We start from the raw sequence: 23,214 nt of genomic DNA, 5'->3' as shown, positions 1-23,214 counted from the left end.
TGAGATTTAAATCTGAAGGAAAAAAAAAAAAAAGAAAAATATAGCTACTGTTTTATTTTTCTTTAGATATCCTACCAATATGAACATGATTTCCAGAGTTTTGATAACCTCCCTACAATCCTGCTACACATCCTCAAAGACTACAACCGTAATTGTGGTTGCTCAGCGCGTGCAGAGAAAAAAAAAAATAAAATCAAGCTGTAGATATTTCAAGCTAGATAGAAAGAACTTTGCTATTCAAACTTAGAGAAGACTTTCCCCTGTGTGACTTATTTGGTCATGAAGGAGTTCAGTGCAAAAGACAAAAATAAGATTTAAGACAACTGTACAGCTATACATAACTTCCATTTTTTCTGCACCGAAAGAAATCTTATCACATTTTGTTTTCTTTCTTCTTTGTAAATTCACTAAAAATAACCTCCCTATAACCTGTTTGAAAATATTTTGGTCATATTTCTCAGCACTCTTAGAACAAAGATGACTGTTTAAAGTATTTTCTGGTATTACTAGAGTTGGCTGTTCAGTGTGCATTCAAACACATTTTCTAAGAAACAAAAATTTTCAACATACATTTAAATACATTAATCAATTTTGAAGTATGGGGAGCAGAATTTACCCCCCTTATAATTTCTTGTATTCAGCTAATCTTATTTCACGATCCTGCAAAATTCAACAGAAATAGCAACATAACTAGTATCATGAAAGACCAAAACTCTGATATTATGGAGGAACCAAGCCAACTCAGGTGAGAAGCTGAACACGTATTTTGTTTGAATCATGAACAGAATTCAAGTTAGATGTTTAAACAGTGGTCAACACTAACTTCAACTGCCTAAAAAAAATAATGTGAAATACAAGCTTCATACCCAGGTTCTTTCTGTAGTAAACTGAGACATGTTCCAAGAGGTAAAATTATCACTTTTCTTGTAGATAACTATCTGGAAATGGAATGAGTAAAGGTGCTTATCTTGCTCCGCTGACCAAAGACTACCTTAAACTAACTTATAGATGACTATATTTAGATAAGACAAAATTAAAAGGACCATGTAAGCATTCTTGAAATGCTGCTCTTACCTGGAGTTGAAAACAGGCAGAGATTTGAAGGGCAGCAAGACATGCTTCTGCAGAAACACAGGCAGCAAAATTAGAATAAAGAAAAATGTGGGCTCGGTACTCAGTGGGACACAGACCACAGTGACAATGGACATTTGGTTAGGCTGAGGCACTAACTGCTTCCTTTGGTTCATTTTCTTCTTCTAAGGTGTGCCATCAGGCTTCCAGGTTCCTAAGCCTAGGGTAAGAGTCTAGATCACTATCCACAGGACTGGAAGATTAAGGTAGCACTTGTAGCACTTCAGCAAATCGGATATATACAGGTCCATGAGACCAGATGGGCTGCATCTAAGGATGATAAGGGAGCTGGCTATTGTTACTATGAATCCATTCTGCATCACTTCTGAAATGCTGTGGCAACTAGGAGGAGGGAAGCTCTCCTATGACTATGAATAGGCAAATGTTATACCAACCATCAAGAAAGATAAGAAGAAGGTTCCAGGGAACTAACAGTTTTTCAACACAAACTACATCTCTGGGAATAGTATGAAGTAAATCCTCCTCAGTGTCATGACCGGGCACATATAGGACAAGAAGGTGGTTGGGAACACCTGGCATGGATTTACCAAAGGCAAATCATGCCTGGCAAACTCACTCCCTTCTATGATGAGACGACTGGCTCAGCAGGTGAGAGGGGAGAGCAGTGGGTTTAGAAAGGCTTTCAACAAAGCATTCACATAGGCGTATTGGTGAAATACAAATTCAATAGGTAGAATGCAAAGTGGGAAAAAAATGGCTGTACCACTGAATAAAAGGACTCTGAAGAGCTATACAAAGTTCACCTGAAGGCCAGTTACTAGTAGCATCTTTCAAGGATCAGCACTGGAGCCAATGCTTTTTAACATTATTAATGGTCTGGACAAGAAGAAAGAATGCCCTTCAGGTTGGCAAATTTATCTAATTGGCAGAAGGAGCTCAGAAACACTGGCAGCAAGGCTGCTACTCAGAAGGACCACAACAACCTGGAAAAATGCACTCACAGAAACTACCTTAAGTTCAACCAAGGCAAATGCTGAGTTGTGCACCTGGGACAGGCTGGCCCGATGCAACAGTATCAGTTGGGCATTGCCAACTACTTTCCAGCTGGAAAGTAGCTTTGCTAAAATGAATGTGCGAGTTCATAGTTTGGGCATGTGCTCTTGCAGCAAGGAAGGCCTGTTGCAACCTGGACTCTGTACAAATCTATTGAGCAGGGCAGACATGCACACAGTGGAACGAGGACCACAAGACTGCCAGGGGGCTGCAGCAAGGCATGGTTGAAAGAGCTGGGAAGATCAGTGTTAGGACAGGAAGGCTAAGGGGTTTTAACTGCCGTATACAAATATATAATGGGAGGGTAGACCACACAAAGCCACTCTCCCTCCTATTGGAGGTGCTCAGAGAGAAGACCTGAGCACCTGAAATTTAACAATTTCCACAACGTAAAGTAGACAACCATTACCACAGCTAAGCAAGCAAATCAAACATTGGATACTGCTGAGAAAGCCTGTAGAATCTCCATCCTTGGTGATCTTCAAACTGTGACTGAGTAAGCCCCAAGCAACACCATTTAAGTTAGCCCAGCTTTGAGCTGGGGTTAAACTAGATGACCTCTGGAGGTGCCTTCCAATCTAAATTATTCTATGATCTAAATGGTGGTATTATTCATAGTTATTAATTAATGCATATTAATTAATAATTGACATATTAATACTTAATGTCTCCCTCAATCAAGGCTCTCCTGGATGAAAAAGTCTGATTACATTTAAAAAACATTATCAGGGAAAGGAAAATGTCTTGCATAGTAATCTAAATAAAAAGCCCAGCTTTCCTCTTATTCATAACTCATGTCGGTTATTCATGCTTTCTCTTTCCGATATGTAAAACACATTTTCAATACAAATCAGAACTGAAGACAAGGTCAAGACTTAATAATTTAGTTCTTAATTGAAGTTCAGTGGAATATAGGTAACAACACTGAAGAAAAGGATGTAGAAAATCTCACTTCAGCAGCTGCTTATCATTACATACATCTAGAACTCTCTTTATTCTGATTCCATAGGTGTCAAATGCAGTTGCATTCTGGGATGGTAGGTTAATATCCCTCTAAATCTATCAAAATGCGAAGAGACAAAGCAAAATGGTTCTCTACCCTCAGAGCAAAGCGGACATATCCAAACTGTGCAGAATACAGCACAGCTAACACATTTGCTTTCAGGGTGGAAGTTGTGAGAGTGACCATAATTTGATAAAAACTCTACTATAGGAACTACAACACTTGGCTCCCATTTTGGTTCAGTTAGGAGACTGCAACACACATCACTTGCCTCCAAAATGAGTTCTTAAAAGGGAGGGGGAAATCTTTAAGGTCCGCTTCTATGATTCTATGATTCTTTCCTATCATAAATTATGTCTCAACTTATTCTATCCTTACTACTGTCCTGGGTTCAGCACCAGCAGTCATTTTTCTCCTTCTTAGTAGCTAGTGCAGTGCTATGTTTTCATTTTTTGGCCTGGGAAGAGAGCTGATAGCGCCGATGTTTTTAGTTGCTGCTCAAATGTTTGGTCTGGCCAAGGACTTTCTGAGCCTCATGCTCTGCCAGGGAGGAGGGGAGGCCAGGAGGAAGTAAAGACAGGACACCTGAAACAAACTGACCAAGGAGGTATTCCATACCACAGCACGTCATGCCCAGGAGGTAACGGGGAGTTACCCGGAAGGGCTGGGACTGCAGGGTTGGAGGAGATATTGGTCAGTGCTCGGCTGGGGGGAGTGGGGCGAGTTATTGGTCGGCTGGTGTTGAGGTGTTTTATTCTCTTCCCTTGTTATTTCCTTTATCATTATTATTATTGGTGGTAGCAGTAGTGATTTGTGTTATACCTTAGTTACTAAACTGTTCTTATCTCAACCCGTGGGAGTTGCATTCTTTTCGATTCTCCTCTCCGTCCCTCCAGGAGCAGGAGGAGGGCAAGAAGGGGGGGAAGTGAGTGAATGAGGTTTGTGGTTGGGTTTAAACCACGACAGTTCTTTTTGGCGCCCAACATGGGGCAAGAAGGGTTAAGATAACGATGGAGATGATCGGATTAATAGTCGTCACAATGCTGATTTATTGGCTCTCAAAGTTGTTTCTCTTGATCTCACAGTTTCAGAATGCTGTACATTACTTAGAGCCGGTATTTGCTGTGTTAGTCTTTATCAAGTGTGGGGCTTGGGCTAAGGTTCTTGTTTCACTGTACTTTATGGCAGAGACTTGTAATACGAGTGGGCTCCGGCAGCAGGGCGGGATGAACATGGCCATGGACTTGTACCTGGCCGTCCCGCTGCTCTTCACCGCCCTGGCCCTTGTCCTCGCCTCCGTCTTCGTGAGGCTGCGGGGAGCCGAGGGGGAGCGGCCCCGGGAGCCGGCGGCGGCCGAAGCGGCCCGGGAGAGCGGCCCCGGGGACCAGGCGGCGGCGGGAGCGGGGCCGGAGGCCGGGAGGAAGGCGGCTGCTGAGCAGCGGGGGGAGGCGGCCGAGGAGCCGAGCCCTGCGGAGGAGCCGAGCCCCGCGGAGGAGCCGAGCCCCGCGGAGGAGCCGAGCCCCGCGGAGGAGCCGAGCCCCGCGGCCGAGCCCAGCCCCGCGGCGGCCGAGAGCGTCCCCCGGCAGCCGCCCGCCGAGCCCCAGGAGGACGCAGGAGCCCAGGCAGCATTTCCCAGCACGGCAGAGGAGGAAGAGCTGCACCCAGGAAGAGAGAAGCCGGTGGTGGGAGAACCGGCAGGCACAGCAGCTGCACCAGCCCAGGGACAAGTACAGCAGCGTCATTGGAGAGTTCTGAAGGGTTTGAATGGCCTGTGGGTACCCTTGGGGCCTGCCTGCTGGTTGTGATGGGGATCAGCATGTTGGCACACACACAGAGGGTGTTCTACCCACGGCCATTTTGTCTGATCTCAGAAGTTAAGCAGAGTCAGGTTTGCTTCTTGTCTGGGGTTAGACAACAATATGGGAGGACCAGGAGATCTTCCCCAAGGCTGGACAGTCATGAGTGGCAGGGTGTGTGGGACAGTATAAGTGAGTATCTGGTCCACTGGGCCCCTCCAGTGCTTTGGAAGCGTCGGAGATGGAAGGCAGCTCTATGGAGTGCCCAGCAACAAGTGGCAGAAACTGTTGAAGGGAACAGTGAATTATTTTGAGCCTGGTGGGCCCATGGCACTTGAGGCCATCAGGGCAGAGATGCAACATAGAGATGGACTCATGATCGAGGGGTGGACTTAGCAATGGACACTATTGCCCAGGTTATTCACGAGTGTGAACACCGCACACAGCCTCTCCTGCTCTGGGAGACTGTTACAAGAGATGGAGCCTGACATCATGGACCAGATGGACTCAGCAGCTTTATAGGGACTGGTCCATGCACTAAGATAAAAGTGCACTGAGATAAGAGTGATGGTACATTGAAAATGTGGGATCTGAGCATGACGTGAATGGTATGGAATAAGGGGTGGATACTGTCCTGGGTTCAGCACTAGCAGTCATTTTTCTCCTTCTTAGTAGCTAGTGCAGTGCTGTGTTTTCATTTTTTGGCCTGGGAAGAGAGCTGATAACGCCGATGTTTTTAGTTGCTGCTCAAATGTTTGGTCTGGCCAAGGACTTTCTGAGCCTCATGCTCTGCCAGGGAGGAGGGGAGGCCGGGAGGAAGAAGAGACAGGACACCTGAAACAAACTGGCCAAAGAGGTATTCCATACCACAGCACGTCATGCCCAGGATGTAACGGGGAGTTACCCGGAAGGGCTGGGACTGCAGGGTTGGAGGAGATATTGGTCGGTGCTTGGCTGGGGGGAGTGGGCAAGTTATTAGTCAGCTGGTGTTGAGGTGTTGTATTCTTTCCTCTTGTTATTTCCTTTATCATTATTATTATTGGTGGTAGCAGTAGTGGTTTGTGTTATACCTTAGTTACTAAGCTGTTCTTATCTCAACCCGTGGGAGTTGCATTCTTTTCGATTCTCCTCTCCGTCCCTCCAGGAGCAGGGGGAGGGCAAGAAGGGGGGGGAAGTGAGTGAACGAGGTTTGTGGTTGGGTTTAAACCACGACAACTACCTTCATATTTTGCCCAGCACATGCTGAGTTTTCTGATGATGTTTCCAGTAACATCAGATGATTAAACAAAGAAATGCATGCAATTCAAACAAACATACGGATGGTATACTAAAAAACTTCTCAATTTTGCTAGCTTATTAATGCATGACAATCATGGGGGGAAGTAAAGAGAAGCAGAACACATTGGTTTTGGACTCCAGTGATGCTGGATTAGCCTGCAACTAAGACTATACTCTCCTCCTCATGGGCCACTATTGCCTCAGTGACACTAACCCATAACATCACAATGTAAATCATGCATTGCTGCACTGTAACTACATAAAACTACTCTCAGAGAACAGATATTCTGAGTATTTCTCAACCAGCCTGTCTTATGCAGGGCTGTAAATAACTCCTTAAGTCAGTAATTGTGCCCATGCAATACTACTGTCACTATACACTTACAGTTTTTCCAGCCCAAGTACAACAGGTCATAAGTTTCATGCTGTATTTCCTGACAAGTTACTGCTTTATGTTAAACTTAGACTTCATGTGACCTGACATTAACGATGTTTATCTACCACTTAGACTGCTAGATACTATGCTTCCCTTGTTCCTAGATCAGCCAAGCCAGCCTCAGTCCCCGTTCTGTCATTCTGACTAGGAGGTACAACAAGCAGCAGCAGGAAGATTTTTATGGGAGGTTAGGGGGCTCAGAGCTTGTCTCCTGGTGATAAAATTAGAAAGGAGAATTAAAGTGATTACACTCTAAAAATGACTTACTAGATGTGACAGGTTTTTTTAACCTAAATATTTTTTAAGTACCAAATTTGTCACTCCTATAAGTTACATGTTACTAACTGTAAAATTATTTTATTACAGCTGTAAAAGAAATGAAGTACTTTTAGCGAATGTTTTTAGATAAATCAGGAACCTTGTATTCAATTCACATTTTATTTGCTTATAGAGGGATCCTTTTATTTTTGACTGAGTTGCTGCAGACCTCTGAATCATGAAAATAAATGTGTGTACCCATAGCACTGCCAGCCCCCTAGTTAGTCTCTCCTGGGCCAAAGCAAGCCACTGCACAAGACAAATTTAAAAACTCAGCAGTTAAGACTGCTGAGGCGGCCTAGTGACTAGAAGATGTGTCCAAAGGAGAGACACAGAAAGCAGAACATAACAGGCTGCATGCTGCAGTTATTGCATACAGTTCTGAATAATGTATGTGCCAGTTACAGCCAAATCCTTCCCATCAGACATCCAGAGCTTCCACTCAATTTTGTTCTCTGTAAATCCCACTTCACTACATTCTAGTCTGCAGTCACTCTTAGATGCAGCAGTTGCAAAGTATATTCAGAATGAAAGACTGACACCCACCACAAAGAGTCTGCTGGTTTACCAGCTTCAAACAGTCCCTTAGACCTTTCTCTGGTATCTCAGGAGTGTTTACTGTTGTACATAGCACCCCAGTCTCCAAACCCTCTTTTCAGTACCTGGAAGGTGCTATTTCTACTGGCAATAACAGGATGATAGCTTGCTCCTGAAGAACATACATCACAAGTGCTTCCCCATTAATCTTCTCATTTCACTTATGAAAAGCGTTATAGTGAAGAGTCTGAAGGGAGAAACAGGGCATCTATACGATTTGTCTTACCTACCACCTTTAGTTACCTATGTCCAAGTTATCACAGGCTACATGAAATACATATTATTTAAGTGTAACTGAAAATCTAAGTCAGGATGTAAACAACCTAATGAGCCAACAGCACTATGACTCTTGTTTGCAGCTGGCACTGAGATCACCTGGCGTTTTGTGCTTGGCCTTAAATGCGGCCCTGCCAGGCATCTCCCTAGTTCAGTGTCCGGGCAAGTATTTGTGGGCTGAAATTTCAGCAGACCATCTTACTTGACTTAAAAGCCTCATTAATCTCAAGGTGAAGACTGGGTTGGGGAGGCAGCAATGCTACACACGGATACGGGACTTCACTGAAGCAAAATATCTAAGATATAGCTAGGCTTGACTTTGAAATTAAATTCATAATTATAAGAGATAAACAATGCCCATTTTCTATGCCTGTCTCTTCAAATGTGCATTTGGCACAAAAAAAGGTCTGGTGATTTGTTTCTCTGTTAAAACTGAGTCTATATACATTGATTATTAATAAAGTACAGCATTATAAAGATGAAATGAACTGTATCTGTGTGAAGTACAATAGGTTTTCATGTTCGTCAGTATACCACACTACAGTCACTGAAAACTGAATGTCAGGCTTGACGACTAAGTCCTCTGATATGTCTTTGGTTGGGTTTTTTGGCTGAGCATCTGTCCTAGTTCACTTACTGAGAATTCATAAATCTAACAAGTGACCTAAAAAGAATGTTTTAAAATGCTGTGACAGACAGAATGAGTGATTGATTGTGAATATATTTTATGATACATACACAAGATATATATTCAGAGTGGTGTTAACATATTACTGGCAACAGGTATGAAAAATCACATGAGGCTACATCTTTCAATTTGTCCTCTTCTGGTATGTATGGAAAATAATACAGATTGATGCCTGCTCTGTCCTTTCAATGTGCAAATATCCACATGTGCATGTGACCAGCTTTAACAAGCATCTGAAATGACCACAATTAGTGCTCAGTAAATTATTCAGGGGAATTTGTGAAAGTAAATCTATTATTTGTGCAAAGAAAAATCTTAAAATCTGGATAAGCGAGAGATTTGCTGGTTTATAGCCATTTATAAATTACCATATGGTGTGGGACTCAGTACAACACAAGAGATTCAAATAAATATTTCAGATGTTATCGAAGCTATGCAATATCAATTTAAAAGGAAACTAATTCTTCATGGAACAAATAGAATGTTCCCTAGCAAAATTTCAGAAACAAACTAAAACATCCAGAAAGCTTGAATTTATAAGCAGCTGCTTTCACTTCTGCTTTTTAAAATGTGTGATAAACCTTTCATTTAAAACATATCAAATACAAAAAAAAAATTACATGTATTTATCTCTAAGTTGAATGGATGAGACACACCACCAATAACTATCCCCATTGAATTTATTTAACCAAAGCCTAAAATGTTTGCTTCCTCTCCATATAAATGTCCTAATAAAAGATGAATGAAGAGGGAAAAAATGACAGAAGGGACAGGAACAGGAACACCAACAGCTCCTTTTCCAGTGTCTTCACAGCTGGAAAGCAGCAACTGGAATCTTTACACTATTAGTAACTGAAAGTGCAAAGAGTGGATGGAGGGAAAGGATACTAAATATGGGGAAGGTTGTGTTCTTTATCTCATATATTTTAACTTACAGGTAAAACCATTCATACTGCAAACAAAATCTAATTAAAAGTGTAGAAAGTTATGCTTAAAGCAAAACAATTTAGGTATAAAATAGCAATGTCAAATGGAAACAACTTCGAAATTTGTAAGTCTGATTAGGCTTTTTTTTCCCTCTGGTAACATAAAATGCCAGATCTTCTATTCATCCACATAGAGCTGGATGTATCTCTGAGCTTGTACCACCCTGTTACAAACAGTATGCACAAACATACAACAAATTTATATGGACTTTGCAGATAACAATCACCCAGTGAGTCTCAGTTATCTGATTTCAAATTCACTGTCAAGGGGCAATACTTTGTCATTTCAGAACACAGAGGGGAAGAATGATGTTCCCTACTGCACAAAGACATCTCTTTACTTTAGATTATTTCCAAATGCAGCTACTGCTAAAAGATTTGGAGTCTGATCCTTTTTTCCATAGCACAATGACAAAAAAAAAAAAAAAAAAAACACAGCTCAGAACCCAAGGACAGGGAAAGAGCTGATTTAGCATTTTCCCATTCTAAAATCCTCTGTGAAGGGGTTTTAAGTGTGCAGAAGAAGTGAGAATAGGTAGGTAACATGCACTACAGCTAGTTCCATTATTAACTCTTCCTTTGCAATTTCAGGACGGGTTAGAAAGAAACAGGGAAGGGTCGTGGGGGGAAAGGGAAAAATGTATTTATTGAATTCTTTGTTGGTAACCTGAAACAGGATAGAAAAAGAGAGAGAATCATACAGAATGACTTTCAGGCAGAAGAGACTGATGATAGAATAACAGGCTTCTTGATGATTCCCAGTTTTATTATTCATTCCCTGAAGACCACGTTATTTTTGAGCATGAAACTCTTCCTCAAGTTAAGACACCTTCCTAATGGTTTCCTTTCGCATACCCTCCTGCCTTCAACTATTGTCCTTAAAAGCACAGTTTCAGAAGCTTTTCCTTGTCCCTCCCTTTTTACTAAACCTGCACATAATCAATTGTAAAATTAAACCATGCTAAAAACACAGTCTCAATTAGTTTTGCTACTGATTCAAAACACTTGCTATGTTCCATCCACAGAAAATACTACTCTTCCCTGTTTCCAGTATAAAAAGCTCATGCTGACATTTCAACTGTTGTTAGCACAGACTGGCATGTTGATTTCTTCTCCAAAGCAATTAACAGAAAATTTTTCACTATATCCAAAATTATACCATAAAAATAACATGTCTCTATGTCCAAACAGCATCAACTCCTTTTTTCAAGTTGTCTCGATAAAATGGAACTTTGAGATCCCTGGCCAGGACTTCAAGACTCTACAATCCCATGTAAGCTCACACTTAAAATTACTGTCTTTTAAAACCTTGCTTAATTGATGCCTGGTAGTTTTGACTTAACATACTATTACCTTAAAACTCAATGCTGTTATCTGTTTCTATCCAGCAATATAACTACCTGTTAGATTAAACTGGAAGAAGGTAGATTTAGATTAGACAGTAGAAAGAAATTCTTTATTGTGATAGTGCTGAGGCACTGGCACAGGTTGCCCGGAGAAGCTGTGGCTGCCCCATCCCTAGCCGTGTTCAAGCCTATGTTGGATGGGGCTTTCAGCAGCCTGGTCTAGTGGAAGGTGTCCCTGCCCATGGCAGGGGGGTTGGAACTGGATGATCCTTAAGGTCCCTTCCAGAACAAACCATTCCACGATTCTATGAAAAATTGCACCCTGCTCTGCAGATATGTTTAACTTTACAAACCACTATATATCAGATATATAAATAACTTTGCCAAGACCTCTCACCAATTACTGCAAAAAGATTTCTAGCTTGTCTTAGATCACACTTTCAACAGGAAAGCACAGGTTTGCCACAGTATTTTCTATACAATTAAACCCCACATGGTGAGACAATGCTCCAGAGGACCACAGAAGACAGACTTCCATGTTTTCCATGGGACTTGGCCAGGCCAACACAGCCACCAAGCCTGTACTTGGACATCCACAGACACTTCAAGACACTTGCAAGGACTGACACACTTTTAAAGAAAATAGCCACAAAATCCCTTGGAGATGGTGCCATTAAATGTCATCATCCCTGACCCAAGGTACAGAGATTTATTTAAGGCCCCATGAACATATAAGACAATTCAGAATTTAACCAAGTAAGAAGCAGCTTACCTAAGCTAATAGGCTAACAGAAGCTCCTGGACAGGTCACATACAACAGTTCATAAACCAGTACCAAAACTGTCTCTGAAACTGAAAACAAGTAGCATTATTTGATACAAACTTTTACCCAGAACATCTGGAAAGTATTACTACAGCTTCTTACACAGGAATCAGAGAAGGTTTGAGGGTTTGCCATGCATCATTAATCTCTGAAATATAAAGCAGTTCTTTGATGTACTCTCTGACTGGCATTTAGTATACTGGCTCTTCCCAGAAAACAAAGTACGCCCATTTGTTCAAACACAGAGCTATGTATGTATTTACAGAACTGCAGAGACAGACTCTCAATATGTTGGCATTTCCCAGAACCTAAAGTTTTGCAGTCCTTTTTCTAAAAAAAAAAAATATGTAATTTAACCTTTCCAAAGCTACAGGTCTAAGGTCAGTTGCAGGCCATTCATTGGCAAAAATCTACGTAACAGTGAAATCTTCCTGCCATGTAGATGATGATGTCTCATCAAAGCACCTTTTCCCTATGTGGCTATATCCAAGAGGAGATGCTCAACAGCTGTTTATGTCCATGCAGTGACGGTTGTTCTCACTCACTTGCAGTCACAGCATAAAGCCGGAAGCAAACTAATCCTGAGCTAGATAAAATTATTCCTCCAGATTGATCTAGTCCATAAGGCACTATTTCCACCACTGCTTTTTATTACTCATTTACTGCACCCCCTAGCTTTCTATTTGGAACAGAGTACCAGACACACTGCCTCTGGAAATACACCTCAACACAGCTGAAGTTCTAAACTACCCTTTGAAACAAACTAGATGTGGTACCCTTCACAGACAGCTCTATAAATGGAAAAGCTCTGGCTGTGCCACAAGTTACTATACCATCAAACCATAAGGATTTAACTTTGACTTCTCCTTTTTTATTAATAGAGGCATAAGCATAATCCTCCGGGCATGAATGCCAGGAAGGCAAGGCAATGAGAATAAATGTTTAATGCTGGTGAATGGGCATAGCAACTGTACTCCCTGCCTGCAGCTAAATATCACTACTACAAAGGCGTTCTTCCAGTTATCGCTACTAATAGTTGTTGCTGGGCAGGTATGTATACAGAACCTGTAGCTTAAAAGTGAGGGGGGAAAGAAAAAGAAAAAAAGAGTCTAATGATTTTCTGTTACAGAACAAAGTTCTGCTAAAGAAATTTAATCTGTTTTCCAATATGAAAGAAGCCAATTGTGTACAAGTTTACTGCCATTTCAGTCAGTGTGCGAACTCCAGTAACATTGATTATAATAACCCCTTCCTCCTTCCTTAAAAAAACAAACAAAAACTCCACCCAAATAGGCTACTCAGACATATAAATTCTTCCCTCCGTCCTTCCCTCCCCCACAAGTTGTACCTTCAATACAGCCAGAACTTTCCCAGATCAGAGGACACTGTCAGCGCGGGCTGACCAATCTCAGAGGGATTTTCCCCACCCCCCCCTTTTTTTTTTCTCTCCAAGATACTCCGTGTTAACAGCTTGAGGGGGTTCAATCAGCACTGCTTTGATCTCGGCTGGAACTATAATTATTTAACATTGTTACAAGGATTTCTATAATCCATCCTACCATTAAATCCCTTTTACACCCTCATCTTCTGAAGGCTAATCTGCATCCGTACACTCAGTTTGTCTCTTCAGCTGGTTTCATCAGGCGCTGGCATTCTCCAACATCCAGAGTGATGGTTCTTTTTTTTCTAATGAAATCATTTTCTTTCAAATTGAAAAGCGCAAAAGGTCTTGCGCATTTGCTACCTTTTGATGAGATAGCTATATAACACCAATATAACCCACTGTTTGCTATAACTTCTTCCCGGTTTTGTAAAATTCATTTCATTTTCATTGAATAGATGATACATGTGTTTGTTATATACATAGCTGAGGAAAAAAAAAAAATCGAATAAACACCAGCAAATGCTCTTTGAAAACACAGCAAATCCAAGAATAGTAATAGTGTGGTCATTTCTCTCTATACTCTCTTTGGTAAATACTATAGAGTATCGAAACAGAAAGTTAGGTAAATAAATTCTGAAGAAAAAAATGAAATGTTTTATAATTACAATGCATGCAAGATGCATGTGGAAAAAGGACTTTAACAGAATCAAAGGAAATAAATGACAGAAAGAGAATGAATACAAGGCAGAGTACAAATTAAGAGAATGAACGAAAACAAACCGGGAATATAAAAGAAGATGATCAGAAACTATGACTGATCAAAAGGAAATAGAAACAACAAAAAGATTTCCTTTTTGGTTTGTTTGTGGTTTTTTTTTCTTTTTAGGGGCATGAGACTTGGTATTTTTTTCAGCATGTATGTATGAGTATGTTGGGGAAACTGCTTCTTTGATGCACTCATTTGGCCTGAATCCTTTGTAAGGAACCAAAATATAAAGACATTTGCTCCACAAGTCACTGCTGGACTGTCACTTCAATAGTCACCATGCTGTGACCATCTGCATGGGTGAACAGAAGTGTAGTCAGGAAGGCGGGGATGACAAATACAACAGGGAAATAACATTGGGCCCAGATTACAAGACAGAGCCACATAAAAACTTAGGTGCTACAGTTTTCATAGGAAGTAAGCTTAGTTGGATAAATATTCTCATGCCCTCCATCTCACAATGCATACCTGTAAGGTCAATTAAAAAGAGTATATATGGATTTGTTCCATTATTACAAATATTGCACAAGGAAGGCAAAAAGTGAACAGTAGGTTGTGTCTGTACAAGGAAAAACTAAAGAAAGTTGATAAAAAATATAAACAGGATGAGCCACAATTATGAAACTTGCAGAGACAAAATCAGAGCTTTGAAAGGGTAAATATTCCTTCATTCCTTTTAACTGCTACGATAGGATTTAGTTTATCAGCTGACGTTTGAGAAAATCATCAAACAACAGTCATAATTCTAAAATACTGCTTGGATTTAGCTAATAATTAAAACAATAGGCAGTAGGTTCAACTGATTTTCAGAAGAAACTGAGAGCCACTGATGCTCCACACAAGCTATTTCAGAATACCCCATTAGACAAATTTATAGCACTTCTTCATTAAAACAGAACTGTAAGAAATAAAAATATTGACTTTTTTCCTTTAAGAACAGTTAATAGAAACAGCTAATTTGTATGAACATTCTGTATGTTATATATCACAACCCTTTTCTATCCCTGGTCAATATTCTCACATTCTGCCTCTCAACACATAATACTTGCATATTCCTATATATAGTTACAAGAAAAATATATACAGTTACAGCAAAAATCTTACAACTAGCAAATAAATTAAGATCAAGACCAATGTGCATTATGCCACCACAAGACTATTTCACAGCTGTAATCAGAGCCATTAAATATTATGGGTTTTTTTAAATTAAAAAACAAATTTAAAAGAACTGAAGAGTGGCCTCAAGACTTAGCTTCTACTTCTCAAAAGAAAAAAAAAAGAAATTCTAAAAAGTATACATGGGTCATGTACTTTAATATGGGTGTTTTAATAAAAATGTCTCAAAATAGGAAGGAAGTTAGAAAATCAAGCAAATCTATCAAAACAATGCTCTGCAATTAACAGATACTTAAGAACTTACAATTTGAAGTCCTTATTTACTGTATCCAGAATTCTAGGTTTTACTGAAGTAATTTACTCAAGCTTTAAGGCCCTTTTACATTGTCAGAAGAGTGGAAAGGGGCCTTTAGCATTGCTTCAATTTGCATCCCTATTAATTTAAGCAAGCTAACATTTTGCTGAGTATGTAAAAAGTACAATGATAAAGGCAGCTCCTTCCTGGAAGAGCTTCTGACCTAAGGCCGCAGTCCTACAAACACTTACAGATGTACTCCACTTAATGCATGTGCGTAGTTCTTTGTTTAATGACATGCTCATATGCATTAAATTAAAAGTTTATAAATGCTTTGAAGGATGGGAGCCTAAAATACCTAAAGTGTTCTTCTAAAAGCAGATCTATTTGTTTGGTTTTGTTTGGGTTTTTTTTTTTCTTTTACTACCTGGATAGAAATAAAAAATAAAGAAGACTTATTGATTCTATCTTCAAATGCCAGGTTAGTCTGGAAAAACAGATTTAAGCATGCACTTCTTGCACTGTTTTGTGAAGTCTTTTTCTTGGAGACTTAAGATATTTTCAGATGCTCAAATGTATATACTTCTTCCTATGTCTCATTAATAACAAAGTCCAGGTGGATGAACTCTCTCCTGGTGACTATGGCTAACAGTCTTTCTCCTAAAAACTAAGTGTATTTGTGAGACTTCCACAAATGAGACATGCATTCGTACATTATCTAGTCTAGGTTTTATCTCCGTTGGCATCAATGTGTATTTTTTGATTTATTTCAACAGAACCAGAAATTTAAATTAGATATTTTAAGATCCTTAGATTTAAAGACCAAGTTTGACTACCTTGACATAAAAAATTAAAGTAGAGTAAGTAATTCCTAAATTTGGGCATATAGTTGCCTAATGGTATCCACAGCTCTTATTACCACATTGCTCCAGAGAAGACGATATTAAACTTAGTGGTATCTGACACCATGTTACTCAAAAAATAGTCCCCTGACATCCATAGGGCATCGCAGAGACTGAGGAGTACTCCAACTGAAGGTGGCCATAACCTAACTAGGTGGTAGGTTACAGCAGTCAGCTTCAGTATTTGGTACTCTTTATTTATGCATACAGACTGCTTAATACAGATAAAGCAAAGCTGACTGCTGGTGAGCAAAATAAAGTCATATTTCACACTTATGATGTCATCAAAGGGCTGTATTTCATGGCTATAACATCTTTGCAAATATATACATAAAATGGTATATCCCCAAGGAACAGTATTTGCTAACTCTGCCCGAGGTCCAGCAAGGTGGACCTCCTTAAATTCCATTTAATGTACATTAAGATTTGAATATCAAGGAAGTCTAAATAGCCTGAGGGTAGAAAAGGCATTCTGAGTTTCATACACTGTAGCATACTTGCCATATTACATGAATTTTTCTATATATTATGTGCTGTGTTATCTTCAATTCACTCTTTTTAAATTTCAGCACACTATTTTCCTTTTATGCATTTATCTGCGCATATACGCTTTATATTATATGTAATTACAAAATTACAACTCAAGTGAATCTCGTATAATATATAAACTATCATTGATGCAGTCTCAGAATTTCAGATCTTGAAAATAGAATTTGATTACTTTCTTCACTCTAAAACAGTATCACTGTAATATCAGCCTTAAGCAATACAGGCTGCTAAAATCATTTGGTTCCATTTTTCCAAAAAGGAAAACTGATAGGATTATTTTCATCATAAATTAATTTTACCATGTAATTGCAATTATGACTTCTAATTAATGAATGGTTTCAGCCTCACTAACTAGGTCAGCATTTTTCTTTTAAAAATATATCATTTTTCTCTTTAGATAAGCGTTGCGATATGTCCAAGCTTCGGGAATATACACATAGCATTTTTATAGGGCAAGGATCCTAGCAGCTGAGAAATGGTGAAAGTAATGTGACATGCTTTCCTACATATTCAAGCCATTTTCTGTCTCTTTTATGAGAAAAACTAAAAACCAAGCAGATGGCAAAAGGCTTCTTAATACAGAGGATCACAGTTTCTAAGTACTATTAGAGTGTTATTTAATTTCTTGACTTGAGTTTCCCAATACATAGACCACTGAACAATGTGAGACCAATGAATCAGCAAAGCAACTAATCTGTTACATCATGCTTGTCAACATGCATAGGATATTGTAGAACGTATTGACAAGAGGAAGAACTGAAGACAGGGTTTTCTGTAATCAGATGTATTCCTATGGAAAAATATTAAAGGAACCTGTAGCTTACTTCATGCATCATGTAGGAGAGTCCAACACTCCTCACTGTCCATTGCTGTCAGGTTACATGTTTGAAGGTACCATAGCAATACGCAAGAACACCTCTCCAGTCTCCTCTGAAGATGTATTCTGCATATATATACCATTTTAAATTCTACGTTGTCTCCTATTCAAATCCCTAACAACCTTATCCCACTGTTCTTTCATTCCTGATAATTCACGCACTGCGGCATGAAAATACAGGAAAGAAAATTTAGTAGTTTATAACTATTAAAACAATGATAAGCAGAATGAGATGAGACAAAAATAATTTCCTTGGAAGAGGCTCAAAATTTGATGGCTAAAATGTCAGGGATATAGTAATTAAACTAAATTCTGGCTCTTATCAGATTACAACACTCCAAAATATCTGTCGGGAGTTTTTGTAGGTTTTTTTTATTTTTCTGCTCCTAGACACAGTCATGTATTTAGAGAACACCTCTTGACAAAAATTTCCATTAAAAGTTGGGATCCAATACATACTTTAAAAAATAGTCAATAACAAATGCTAAGCAGTTTTGTAATGGGGGCAAAGCTTGAGGCTTTTTTTCTGAATGTCAGTCAATAAAAATCATAAAGCACACATCAAAAATAGTAAAAGTATTGAGTAAATAAAATTTAAAATCATACATACTTTTATCAGATTGTAACAAACAAGGTGAAGAATTTACAGTGCTGCATTACACAAACCTTTAAAACAGGACTGTATTACATCTAAGAAAACTCTGTGAATGCCTTTATTTTTTTTCTTTTTAAATGAAAAGTAGCATTTATTGGTACATGCAAGCCAAAGACTGATGAACTGATTAGTACTTTTGGTACCACAGTGTCAAACTTCAGATAACTTAGTAAAATGGTGTTTTTTTCCCGTGCAATGATGTAATTTGAAATTCAGTCTCCTTTAAGAACCACCCAGCTCAAAATGCATATACACAACATTCTGGAACTATACGCCCATATTATACATTGTACTGTCTTTCTAAATTGTCCACAATAATCCATCACTGTAGTTTTATGCTGTTGAACCATCTTTAAAAACAATGTGACTACACTGCCATCAAATCAGAGAAGCACAGAGCTGAATAAGCCCATCTTGAGTATTTCCTCTGAGTAAAATTTCTACAGCTTTATCCACAATCTTTGAAATATATAAGCCAGTACTTTTTTATATCAAGCACTATGCCAATGTGCAATTCTGCAATACTCTCTTACGACAAAATATTGGAAAGTTTTTCTCTTTGTTATCCCCAAGAATATGTTGTAAAGTCAAATATGGCTATTCAAGTTTTCTAGATTTAATACATTGCTTAACAGTCTTGAGGGAGACAAAGGGGAGCAAAGGGAACAGTAAGCTATGAGGGGACAATTGGATAGATTTTTTCTGTAACATCATAAAAGACCCAACAGGTACACTAGACTGGTTGCACACAGTGGCAAAACTGGCATGCAAAAGCATCTTTTTCCTGTCATTTGAATCAGTCCTGATTACTAGAAGCATATTTGGAAAGCTTTGAAATCTTAGGGTTGGGGGAACAGAGGAGAAAACAACAACCAACCAAACAAACAAAACCACCACAACCAGGAGCTCAGCTGTCCTCTACAGAACTATTTTAGAAGGCCCAAGCTAGTCAGCTGACTGCAGGAAAAACTAGGAACAGCAGCTACTGTGCAGTTATAGCTTTCCAAACATAGGCTTTAGTCCTTATTACTTCTGCCCATTCAAATATCAGCATAGGAATATTACTAGCTTTAAGTCTGGACCATACTTCTGGATATTTGGTTCTGGGGTTTCGCACTGATTCAATTAGAACATGTTTAAATAACTAAAAATTCAGTAACTAAACAAAAATGAGGTCTGGTGCTATCAAGACAACCACGCTTTACTTTTGCCATGTTGATGGATAAGTAGCATTTTTGTATGATGACCATTATTACACCTTACAAAGCTCATTTACACGTACCCTTGTCTGAAGCCTCCTAGATCAAGGAGAGAAAATAGATCTACTAGTCAATCCATACCCTTCTTTTGAGCATGAATGGTGAAACACCCTAAAAAATGAAATGTGGCAAGAAAAAACTAAACCCAAATGTGCGCTAAGCTGGTCTCACAGAGCTAAACAGAGATGCTGAGAAAGTCAAGATCAGGGTTGAGAAAGGAATTTTGCCCTTAGGACTCTGTCACAGTCCCGTGACCACAACGCCCAGGTTCCTTTCCTGACTGAACCATCCTGAGCTGTGCAATTTTGTGGGTAAATACTAGCATCCAGTTTGTCACTCAAATGTCACAATAAATTTTTTACTCTCAGCAAAAACTAGTTCAAATGGATGCACAATGGCTTCTGGTGATAACGTTTTCATTGTTTTAGTTATAGTATTCCAACTTCTATGTTATGATGTCTTAAGAGAGAGTAAATAAAGAGTTTTCAAAGAGGTAGAAGGAATACGTATTTTGAAACTTAAAATATTCTCTTTTATTATATACTGAACATAGATATGACACATCACTGAAACCAACTAAAACCTGCCAATTTAAGAAACAAAGTCACTGACATCTCTCCCTAGCTGTTTGCATCCACCTGATGGACTACAGTGTTGAATGCCAAATAACACTATATTGTGTATATAGCTCAATATATTAACACACCTGTCCTTCAATTGTCCATGGCAGTGTTGCTATGCAGTGTTCCATGTGCAATAATCTTAGCCGAATTAATGAGAAAAACATAACAAAGAGCAAAATAGTTGCGGACTGATTACATGTCCCTTTTGATTCTAGCCCCATCTGTTTCCAAAACCAGACATTGTTTCCTAGTCCTCTGCAATTACCAGGGTGCTATATTGCCTTTATAACCAAACTACAGTGGAGACAGCTGAAAAGTGCAAAGCTTTCTGTCAGCCTCTGCAGGTCCCTTAGTGCATGAAACTACAAGAAACAATGTATTGTAATGCAGATGTTCATTGATTCCCTGCAGAATTTCACAGACTAGGAGTCCTTCACTGTGTGACCTACAGGGATTTGTACTTTACATAATATCCACTATATAGCATATCATGTCCAAAACAAAGTACCTAGTGAATCTGATCATTCGTCCCTTGCACATGCCTTTCCAGCTATCAACTTTTTTCAGAGAACAAGAAGTCTTTTGTGCTTGAAACATAAATGCCAATCAAAATAGAATACGTTTCTAATGTGTATCACCTTTCATTCAGAGTTCAATGCCTTTTACGAGTCAAGCCAGTGTTCTTGCCTCATGCTGGACATGCACAGTACAAAAGAATTTAGGAAGATAATGGATCAATTTTAAGTCTACATAGACTAAAAACTTGCCTACTTGCAGATTAAGATGGTTTTCAAAGACCCGTTTACACCTAACACATCGAAACTACAAGTCTTGCTATGTCAGGTAAGCTTTTCACATATGGATAAACAAAGGACCAAGAATAGTAAATTAATACCCTCAAACTAAAAACTAATAGACTTGAAGGTTTTAGATTGTTTCATTTTTTGGAGTCATTTTGACTAGAATTAAAATGCAGTTTTGTACTTGAAACTATTCTAAAAGGCTAATTGAATAAAATTAGAGTTCTCCACATGTGAAATGTACATACAAATAAACATTACTTCTAACTTAGGTCAATTTCTACGGTGAATAACTTTGAAATTAATTTTAAATTCACATATGTAACTATGTGAAACAATGATAAGGAAATGGCATCCCAGCTGACAAAACAGTTGGAATGCTTGACAAGGGCTCCGATACTCAGTAATGAACTCACAGCTTTCTGGTATTTTAAGCTGCAAGTCAAACGAGGTAATGCTTATATCCAAGTTTATAGAATCATACTGTTTTTTCACCTTGAATCACGAAAATGAAGTTACAGGAGTCACCGTAACAAGGCAAGATGGGAAATATCTTTCAGTTGTCAAAATTTAGTACTGCCTTTTCACATGATGTTAGTGAAACTATTTTACACCTCAATTTTATCTTAAAGCCTTATGGCCACGATTTCTGGCTAGTGTCAGTTGTGACCACAAATAAAAATTCTTCCCATGACTTTTCTCTGTTACACATGCTCATACACAGCTCATGCAAAAGCCTGTTCCCCATGAAAGTCAAAGCTGCATGTGGGAAAGGTGATAGCAAAGGCTTGGTTGTTACTTCCATGTGAGTTCACACAGCCACTCTCATCTTTCAGGCCTGCGAAGGGAGCAGTCCACCAAGATCAATTGCCTTGAAGAACAGCAAACTTCTGTACTAAATATGTCTGTTAAAGGTAAAAGAAGGTTAATTACATATGCCAAAGAGTAGCTCTGGCACTGAGGCCAAATATGTCTGTATTTATGTGCTGGGAGACTTCCTTAGCCTTTGAACAGGTGACTGCTCACAAACTACCTCTGGAGAATGCTCCATGCAATGCTTTAACTCCTACAACTATTTGGGAAGAGTGTCAGCAGCCCCAACCAAGAACATGCCAGGGACCATTTTAACCCTTCACAAGTATGTATTAGCTTCTGTCAGTACTGAATTTCCTTACTCAGGTATAGCCTGGTTTTCCTTACAGTTCTTAGCCCTGCATCTTCTCACTATAACACAGAAAAGTGCCCAGCACGTAGGAGCAGAGAGGTGAGGCCCTGAGAAAGGTCTGCAGGAGGAAGCAGCTGCTATAGCCAGCCGAATAATTGATCAGTCCCAGCTGCCCAGGGCAAGATGGATATCCTGGTGCTCCTATAAACAGTCCCATGTTATACCCTGAGAAGGACTTTTAAAATATTTAAACATAATTTTGTACAATTATTTGATTAGACAAGAATCTCAGATTTTCTTACAAAAGAAAAAAAAAAAAGGGGGAGGGGCATCATTAAAACTCAGGAGTTCATGATTTTAGGAAACATTTGGCAATGAGTCCCAGCAATGCATGGATGAAGTCTGTAAGTTATAGGTACTACCTGTACCATAAATGTCAAAGAAGTAGAATATAGAATCATAGAATCATAGAATAGTTAGGGTTGGAAAGGACCTCAAGATCATCCAGTTCCAACCCCCCTGCCATGGGCAGGGAAACCTCACACTAAAATGTGTCACTCAAGGCTTCATCCAACCTGGCCTTGAACACTGCCAGGGATGGAGCACTCACAACCCCCCCGGGCAACCTATTCCAGTGCCTCACCACCCTAACAGGAAAGAATTTCCTCCTTATAGCCAATCTAAACTTCCCCTGTTTAAGTTTGAACCCGTTACCCCTTGTCCTGTCACTACAGTCCCTGATGAAGAGTCCCTCCCCAGCATCCCTATAGGCCCCCTTCAGGTACTGGAAGGCTGCTATGAGGTCCCCACGCAGCCTTCTCTTCTCCAGGCTGAACAGCCCCAACTTCCTCAGCCTATCTTCATACGGGAGTTGCTCCAGTCCCCTGATCATCCTCGTGGCGCTCCTCTGGACTTGCTCCAAAAGTTCCATGTCCTTTTTATGTTGAGGACACCAGAACTGCACACAATACTCCAGGTGAGGTCGCACGAGAACAGAGTAGAGGGGCAGGATCACCTCCTTCGACCTGCTGGTCACGCTCCTTTTGATGCAGCCCAGGATACGGTTGGCTTTCTGGGCTGCGAGCGCACACTGCCGGCTCATGTTCATTTTCTCATCGACCAGCACCCCCA

At 39.6% G+C, this 23,214-nt stretch overlaps 1 protein-coding gene and 1 long non-coding RNA gene across 4 annotated transcripts in view; one reads left to right on the top strand and one right to left on the bottom strand.

Moving 5' to 3' along the window:
- Positions 1-10,796, top strand: part of LOC136008893 (uncharacterized) — a 55,788-nt gene extending 44,992 nt beyond the window's left edge. For both annotated transcript variants that reach the window (XR_010610264.1, XR_010610263.1), the window contains exon 4: positions 10,715-10,796. This is a non-coding gene — a long non-coding RNA (uncharacterized LOC136008893). The remainder of the gene's footprint in view (positions 1-10,714) is intronic.
- Positions 1-23,214, bottom strand: part of ZFPM2 (zinc finger protein, FOG family member 2) — a 317,161-nt gene that overhangs the window by 207,963 nt on the left and 85,984 nt on the right. The window lies entirely within an intron of this gene.

The sequence above is a fragment of the Lathamus discolor genome, chromosome 2 (assembly GCF_037157495.1).
Source record: "Lathamus discolor isolate bLatDis1 chromosome 2, bLatDis1.hap1, whole genome shotgun sequence".
Classification (NCBI taxonomy): Eukaryota; Metazoa; Chordata; class Aves; order Psittaciformes; family Psittacidae; genus Lathamus; species Lathamus discolor.
The sequence above is the reverse complement of the archived record's forward strand: the minus strand, read 5'-3'. Positions and strand labels throughout refer to the sequence as shown.